Genomic DNA, 9,015 nt, shown 5'->3' with positions numbered 1-9,015 from the left:
TTATTTGTCCCTGAGTGGAGCAAACTATTAATTGGCTGGGATGTTAACTGAAAGAATGGAAGTTGGAGTCCGCCCATAGGCACCTCAGAAGAAAACCCTGGTCATCTACTTTCAAAAAATCAGCCATCAAAAACCGTATGGAATACTCACCTCCAAACACCCTGTCCAATGATGCTGCTATACACAGCCTTCAAAAGGCAGGCGAGTTGTTCATTTTTACTTAGCATTAGGTAATGAAATGAATCTGTCATTGAAACGGACTTAAATTATTACCAATGGGCTTAGACTCTGAAAAGAAGTGCTATGTCACATGAGTCCATCTTCAGATTAAGCAAGAAAGCCAGAGGGGAAGGGCCACCACGGGTTCTCCAGGCTAATGGAGGAGAGCCACATTGCCCCAGAGGCTTCCAGTAGAGGAAAAAGAAGGAGAAACTGAAACCCAGCCCATTGGCCCTGCTTGTTTTATTATCTGGAAGCTTTTTCAGAGGCCCTGATTGTGTAATCAAAACCTTAGCAATTGGTAGGACTTCGTGTTCGTTGGTGTTTTAAACTAAGAAACTTCCGGCCCAGCTATTCCAAGCACAGAGCCTATGAAAAGAACGCTGGAAAAAAAAAAAAAAACAAACAAAAACGAAAGGAAACCTTAGGGAGCACAGTTCAACTCTGATGTACCCGGAGTCTTCAGGAGTCAGAGCTGACTCCATGGCAACTGCATATTAGCTTGCTTATGCAAATAATATTCGGTGCAGGTAACCCCAGACTAACCCCAGGCTACTTGCCCGGGTAGGTAAAGGGAGCGCTGGCGCCATAGCGGTTAAGTGCTATGGCTGCTCACCAAAAGCTTGGCAGTTCGAATCAAACAGGCGCTCCTTGGGAACTCCATGGTGGCAGTTCTACACTGTCCTATAGGGGCGCTATGAGCCGCAATCGACTCGGCGGCAATGGGATTGGTTTTTTGGGTTTGCGTAGGCAGAAACCGATGCAGGTGGAATGGGGAGGGGAGGTGGTGGAAGAGTTTCACCGTGTATAAAGTCTTACGTTTTTGTAATTTGGAAATATATGAGTTATATTTGTTTAAATCTATAAACATTTTAAAAACCATAAAGATTTAATCCTTGGACACGAACTACTGTTCTTAGATTGATCTTAACCTATTATTAGGGGGATAAATGTCTTGCTTATGTTCTTCAAGGGCTCCCTAGTTGAGGGCTCGGCTGCCAAACAGAAGCCTAAATTCACCAGCCGCTCCTTGGAAACTTTATGGGGCAGTTTCGCGCTGTGCTGTATAGGCTCGCTACGAGTCGGAAGTGACTGAATCAAAGCGGGTAAAGTTTTTGGTAATTCCCTTCTCTGATGGAGTCCATTTCCAATAGAGTTGGCAGCGGTGGGATTCGAACCCACGGCCCCACAGGGACTGGAACCTTAATCCAGCGCCTTGGACCGCTCGGCCACGCTACCGTGCTCCCAAGAAACTCTTAAATCATTATATTTAGGAAGATACAAGACTGTTTTCCATGACGTTATACTTTTCCTAGAACATTTCTACACGGTACTGGTCCAAAACTAAAATTTATTGGAAATTTATTACGTGCCATGCACTTACCTTACATTTACTGTCATTCAGTCCTATAAACTGCCTCAGTGGTAGGTACTGTTACTATGAACTGCATTTTCCTGCTGGAGATTACCAGATACAATCAGTAACCTGCTGAATGTCACCCAGCTGTAAGTGATGTTTAAAGCAGTAGTGGAAAACTTCACTGTGTTGTATATTTATTCAGTCGGTGGTAAAATTCTGAAATGATTTTGATGAAGGCTATGTGACAAACAGAGCAACAGCAAACTTATGTATGACTTAGCACTGATTGCTTTTGGGGAATGGAGACGTATTAAAAAAAACAGGAAAGCCATTGTCATCCAGTAGACCTTATAGGACAGAGCAGGACTACCCAAAGGGCTCCCAAGGAGGAGCTGATGGACTCCAACTGATGGCCTTTTGGTTACTAACCCAACTCTCGATCACTGTGCAATCAGGGTTCCACTGGTCGGAGCATGGTATATGGAAGTCTAATATTTCGGTAATTTCACTGATGCTTGAAATGTATCCAGTGTGGAGAAATTTACTAAAAGCAGTTTAAGTGGTGCCTTCTTAGCACAGCAGGTAGCCAGTCAGTCTCATAATCTGAGGATCCTGATTTCAAGCCTTAGAGAGAGTACCAAGGTTTTTCTTGTCTCTTCTACTAAACTCTTTTGAAAAAGAAACGTAGTAAGAAAAATTGTAACACTGATCAAGTTTTTGAGTACAAAACGCAGATTCCAGAAGTATCTCCGAGTAATCCTGAGTGATGTGATTATAGGTAGGGAGCAGGACCTGTAATTTTTAACACTCTGCCAAGGAATCCTTAAAAAACTTTATCAATTTCTTTTTGTAGCCAGACAGCTTTTCAATACGCTGACTACAGTACAACCTAATACCAAACTCTGGATTAGTTACCTATTGCTACTGTAGGAAATTATCACAAATTTAACGGCTTCAAAAAACACAAATTTATTATTTTCAGTTCTGGAGGTCAGAAGCCTGAAATGGGTCCTAGGGAACTAAACTCAAAATGTTGGCGGAGTTGCATTGTCTCTGGAGACTATGGTAGAGAAGTCAGTCCTTGTGGTTCCCGGCATCTGACTCCACTCACACTCTTTTGCTCAAGTCTACTTTATGCTGATCTGTGGTTCTGTTGTCGCATTGCTTTTTCTAACGGTGAACCACCTGTCTACCTCTTATAAGGATCTTGTGACTATATTGGGCCCACCCAGAAAATGCAGACATTTTTTTCCATCTAAACATCCTTCACTTAATCAAGTGTGCAAAATACCTTTTGCCATGTAAGGTAACAGATTCACAGTTTTTGGATATTAGGATGAGGATAGTTTATGGGGATATAACTACACATGGTACAGTCTTCCTTCTGGTCTACGAAGATTCACAACTGTCCCACATGTAAAAACATTCACTTCATCCCAGCATCCCCCCAAATAGCAACCCATTACAGCATCAACTCAAAGACCAAAATTCTCATCTAAATCTCATCAGCTCAAAAGTCCTAAATCTTCTATTATCTATATCCTCTAAATAAGTATGGGTGAGGCTCTGGTATAATCCCTCCTGAGATACAATTACTGTTTTTCTGTGAATCTGTGAAATTCAACAAACAAATTATCTGCTCCTCAAAATGCAGTGTGAGAAAGGCATAGGGTAAGAGTTTTAGACATTTCGATTAAAGAAGGGAAGAAATTGAAAGACAAAAAGGAGCCACTGGTCCCAAGAAGTGTCTAAATCCAGCCAGGTAAATAACATTAGTTATCAAGGCTTGGAGTTAATGCTCTGTGGTTTAATGGCTCTGCCATCAGAGTCATCCTCTCAAAATCATCTTTCCACTTACAAGAAAAGTGAAGAGCACATGTTTTTACCAACTTCTGCATTCTGAAATCGATCAAACATGCAATCAATGTACCTTGAAAAAAATTTTTTACTGGTAATTGAATTGTGACAGTTGGAAACAAAGAAGAAGGACAAGTAGCTGTAAAATATGGCCTTGGTGATAGAAATAGTGCTGAAGATCGCATGACAGAATTTTGCAAGACCAACGACTTCTTCATTGTACATACCATTTTTTCACCAACATAAATGGTTACCATACACATGAAACTAACCAGATGGAATACATAGGAATCAAATTGAATAAATCTGTGGAAGGAAATGATGGAGAAGCTGAATATCAGCAGTCGGAACAAGGCCAGGGCAGACGGAAGAATAATCGGTGAATTTATTATATGCAAGTTCAAGCTGAAGCTGAGGAAAATTAAAACAAGTCCATGAGAACAAAGTGTGACCTTGAGCATATCCTATCCACATTTTGAAACCATCTCAAGAATAGATTTGACACATTGAACACTAATGACCAAGGACCAGAAAAGTTATGGGATGACATCAAGGACATCATACGTGAAGAAAGCAAGAAGTCATTAAAAAGAAAGGAAAGACAAAAATGGATGCCAGAAGAGACTCTGAAACTTGTCCTTGAATGTTGACTAGCTAAAGAGAATGGAGGAAATGATGAAGTAAAAGAACTCAAGTGAAATCTAAATAGAAGTTTTCAAGGGGCAGCTCAGGAAGATAAAGCAAAGAATTATGATGAAATGTGCAAAGTCCTGGTGTTAGAAAACCAAAAGGGAAGAACACACTTGGCTTTTCTCAATCTGAAAGAACTGAGGAAAAAATTCAAGTCTCAAGTTGTAATATTGAAGGGTTGTATGGGCAAAATATTGACTGATGCAGGAAGCATCAGAAGAAGATGGAAGGAATACATAGAGTAAGTATAGCAAAGAAAACTGTACAAATGTCAACCATTTCAGGAGGTAGCATGTGATCAAGAGCCAAGGAGAGTGTAAGAACAAGTTTAAGCTGCTCTGAATGTGTTGAAAAAAAAACAAGTCTCCAGAACTGACAGAATACCAATTGAGATATTTCAAAAAAAAAAAAAGAAAAGCAGATGCAACCCTGAAAGCACTCACTCATCTCTGCCAGAAAATTTGGAAGACAGTTACCTGGTCCACCTCCTAGAAGTGATCCATATTTGTTCCCATTCCAAAGAAAGGTGATCCAATAGAATGCAGAAATTATTGAGCAATATCATTAATAGCACTCAAAAGTAAAATTTTGCTGAAGGTATTTCTAAAATGGTGGCAGCAGTACATCGACAGGGAACCAGCAGAAATTTAAGCCAGATTCAAAATAGGACATGGAATGAAGGACATCATTGCTGATGTTAGATGGATCTCGGCTGAAAGCAGAGAATACCAGAAAGATGTTCCCCTATGTTTTATTAACTATGCAAAGACATATAACTGTGTGGATCATAACAAATTATGGATGGCATTGTGAAAAATGGGAATTCCAGAACATTCAGTTGTGCTCATGGAGAACCTGTGCATAGACCAACAGACAGTTGTTTGAACGGAAGAAGGGGATATTGCGTGTTTTAAAATCAGAAGGAGTGTGTATGAAGGTTGTATTCTTTCACCATACTTATTCAATCTCTATGCTGAGCAAATAATACCAGAAACTGTACTCTATGAAGAAAAACAGAGCATAAGGACTGAAGAAAGACTCATTAACGACTTTCCATATGCAGATGACACAACGTTGCCTGCTGAAAGGGGGGCAGGATATGAAGCACTTACTGATGAAAATCAAAGTCCACAGCCTTCAGTATGGATTGAACCTCAATATAAAAAAAGGAAATGAAAAATCCTCACAGCTAGACCAATAAGAGAAGTCATGAAAAGGGAGAAAATAATGAAGGTGTTAAGGATTTCATTTTACTTGGGTCCAGAATCAACGCCCATGGAAACAACAGTCAAGAAATCAAAAGACGCACTGTGTTGGGCAAATCTGCTGCAAAAGGCCTCTTTAAAGTGTTAGAAAGGAATGATGTCACTTTGAGGAGGACTGAGGTGCACCTGACCCAAGCCATAGTATTTTCAATTACCTCATAAGCATGTGAAAGCTGGACAATGAGTAAGGAAGGCGGAGAAGAACTGATACCTCTGAAGTATGATGTTGGTGAAGAATTTTGAATATACTATAGACTGCCAGAAGAAAGAACAAATCTGTCTTGGAAGAAATACAGCCAGAATGTTCCTTAGAAGCAAGGATGGCAAGACTTCATCTCACATATATTGGGCATGTTTTCAGGAGGGACTTACCCCTGGAGCAGGATATCTAGCTTGGTAAAGCAGGTAGACAAAAAAAGAAGGCCCTCAATGACATAGATTGCCACAGTGGCTGCAACAATGGGCGTAAACAGTCTGGGAAGTGTTTCTTTCTGTTATAACTAGGGTTGCTATGAGTTGGAACTGATTGGACAGCACCTAACAAGAATAACAACAAAGCATGTGTTTGCTTCCGAGTAGTTTTATCGGCCTATTTCCTGTCTATAGAATATTAGGAGTCTGCTACAGGAATTCAGGGGTACATGATTTATTAAGGGAGTGCTCTTCAGGATGGGAGAAGGAAAGAAGCCAAACAATAATGTTCTCTTGGGTGAAGCCTAGAGTTAGCATGACCCATGCGACAAGGGTGCTGGGATGTAAATCCCATAGCACAGTTGTCCTTGAGTCAAGGGGTTTGAAATTTTGCACCTTCTATTCCCTCCAGTCAGTCATTAGCTGCTGCTGGAAATGGAGTGGTGGCATAATCTACCAGATGACTCCAAACCAAGGGCAATTTACTGGAGAAGGTAATACAGATAAACCATGGGGTGGTTGGGTCCAGTGGTTGTAAAAAGAAAATGGGAAAATAGTTTTTTGAAGTACCAAGATCATGTACTGTGGTTATTTGGTGCTGTCAAATTAATTTTGACTCATAGTGACCCTATACAAAACAAAATGAAACACTGCCTGGTCCTGTGCCATCCTCAGAATCAGTGTTATGCTTGAACCCACTATTGTAGCCACTGTGTCAATCCATCCCAGTGAGGGTCTTCCTCTTTTTTAATGACCCTCTATTTTACCAAGACTGATGTCCTTCTCCAGGAACTGGTCCCTCCTGATAACACGTCTAAAGTATGTGAGACCGAATCTAGTCATCCTTCCTTCTAAGGAGTATTCTGGCTGTAGTTTTTCCAAGACAGATTTGTTCTTTCTTCTGGCAGTTCATGGTATAGTCAATATTCTTGGCCAACACCATAATTAAAGTCCTCAATTCTTCTTCGATCTTCCTTATTCATTGTCCAGCTTTTGTATGCATACGAGGCGACTGAAAACACCTCTGCTTGGGTCAAGTGCACCTTGGTCTTCAAGGTGACGTTTTTGCTTTGTAACACTTTAAAGATTTTCTTTGTAGCAGTTTTGCCCAGTGCAACCCATCATTTGATTTCTTGATTGCTGCTTCCATCAGTGTTGATTGTGGGTCCAGGTAAAATGAAGTCCTTGACAACTTCAATAGTTTTTCCATTTATCATGATTTGGCATATTGGTTCAATTTTGAGGATTTTTTGTTTTCTTTACATAGAGAGGTAATTCATACTGAAGGCTATAGTCTTTGGTCTTCATCAGTAAGTACTTTAAAATCCTTTGGCTTTCAGCTAGCAAGGTTGTTTCATCTGCATATCTCAGGTTGTTAAGTAGTCTTCCTCCAATCTTGATGCCAAGTTTTCAGTGTGCTCAGTAATCACTTGTTACCCTTTCCAGTGTCATTCAAGAGCGAGACAGAAAAAGAAAGATTGAAAGAAGGGAGAAAGAACAGGCTGGATCATTTCAATGGAAATTTCTTTAGGTTGATAAGCAGTGTTTGGAGTATGGAACCACCTGCGTTTACCAAGAAGCAAAGCTTCTTCCTGTTTTACCTATTCCTCCCATGTCTTGCCCTTCTCCTACTCTACCAATCATTCACCATCTCTTGAAATTGGATCCCATTTTCAGACATGGATAGCAACTGAATCCATATAATTTTGGCTGAGTGCATAATATGGAATAAGTTAAGACAGTATTTGAAAACACAGGAACCTTGATAATATTTTTAGGAATGACTGAAATAGCCTTTACAGGTAGAGGAAAGTGCTGAAGTGAAAGACAACTGGACTGGAAGATCTAAAGATCCTGGATTTCAGCGGCTTTAGTTAGTTTTGCATAATTACTTTCTTATAAAACAGGTGCATTGCAAGGCGTAGGATTCTAATGGAACTGAGTAGTACATCTATACAACACAGAACTATGTGGTTTTTGTTTGTTTTAAGTCTGTATCTATGTTTAGGAGTCCTGGTGGCTCAGTGATTAACGTGGCAGCGCTTCCGTAAAAATTAAAAACAACAGAAGCAAACCCACTGCTGTCGAGTCCTACTCATAGGTACCCCTTAGGGTTTCCAAGACTGTCAACCTTTACAGAAGCAGAGTTCCGCATTTTTCCTCCTGCGGAAGCCAATGTCAGTTTCGGGCCGCGGAGCTTTACAGTTAGTGGTCGATAGATTTAACCGCTGTGCCAGGCCTGGAAACCCTACCGAGTAAATCTTCCAAATCCTTATGAATCGGAACGGACTCGACAGCAAATGGTAGGTTTTGACACTTTTTACTTATTTTGGCAAATGCAATCAAGGTGTATGCATATATATTTTTATCATCCCCTCCCTTATGTACTTGTTCCTTGGGTCGTTATGAGTCGGAACAGACTCGACAGCCAGGAGTATGGTTTGGTTTTGAGGTCTTACACGAAGTGCTAAGAGAAGTTTTGTGTATTTTATTTAAAATTAAAAAAAAAAAAAAAAGGAACTGAAATTCAGTGAGAATACCTAGGAACTGTTGGAATAAATTCCATTTTGCTACATGCTTTTGCACTTAATATCCATTTCTGCTTTGATATTACGTATTATGTGGCGGGGGGGATGAGGAATGTTTTTAATCACAAGAAATGTGAGAAAGTTCTGTAGAAAAAGAATCAGTACACTGTACGAGGAAGGTTTATGCGTGGCGCGGAAGGTTTGGGCTCGGTACCTATTGGTAATGGAAAGGTGGCCAGTTGGAATTCACTCAGCGGCACCGTGGAAGAAAAATTCTGGGCATCTGCTTCGTTATGAATTGTTGCTCGGTATCCACATGTCGCTATGAGCGGGAATCGATTTGACGGCACTGGGTTTGGTTTCGGTTTTTTTATGGAGATGTTACCGACTCAAGGTGACTCCATGTGTTGGCTGAAATCTTAACATACGCAGAAGGCCAGGCCTTTACTACCGCTGGAACTAACAATCTAGGTTAGCACTCTAGCGCATTTATGCCCCTTTGGTTCCATTAAAGGTGAAATCCAAGAAACCGCGCCCACTACCTTGGAGTCTATTCAGAGCTGTAACCTTTGCAGAAGTAGACTGCCAAGTCTTTCACCCGCAGAGCGCAGTGGTGGGGTCCAGCCGCAGATCTTTTTAGCTGTCAGCTGAGCGCTTAACCAGTGTACCACCAGGTTTCCCCATA

The 9,015-nt window shown here is 40.8% G+C and overlaps 1 non-coding gene across 1 annotated transcript; it reads right to left on the bottom strand.

Annotated features, from left to right (window-relative positions):
• Positions 1 to 1,376: 1,376 nt before the first annotated feature.
• Positions 1,377 to 1,458, bottom strand: TRNAL-AAG (transfer RNA leucine (anticodon AAG)). The gene has a single exon. It is a non-coding gene; the product is annotated as a tRNA-Leu (tRNA).
• Positions 1,459 to 9,015: the final 7,557 nt, after the last annotated feature.

Source organism: Elephas maximus, chromosome 1 (genome assembly GCF_024166365.1).
Source record: "Elephas maximus indicus isolate mEleMax1 chromosome 1, mEleMax1 primary haplotype, whole genome shotgun sequence".
In the NCBI taxonomy this organism is placed as follows: Eukaryota; Metazoa; Chordata; class Mammalia; order Proboscidea; family Elephantidae; genus Elephas; species Elephas maximus.
This window is presented reverse-complemented; position numbering and strand designations above follow the sequence as displayed.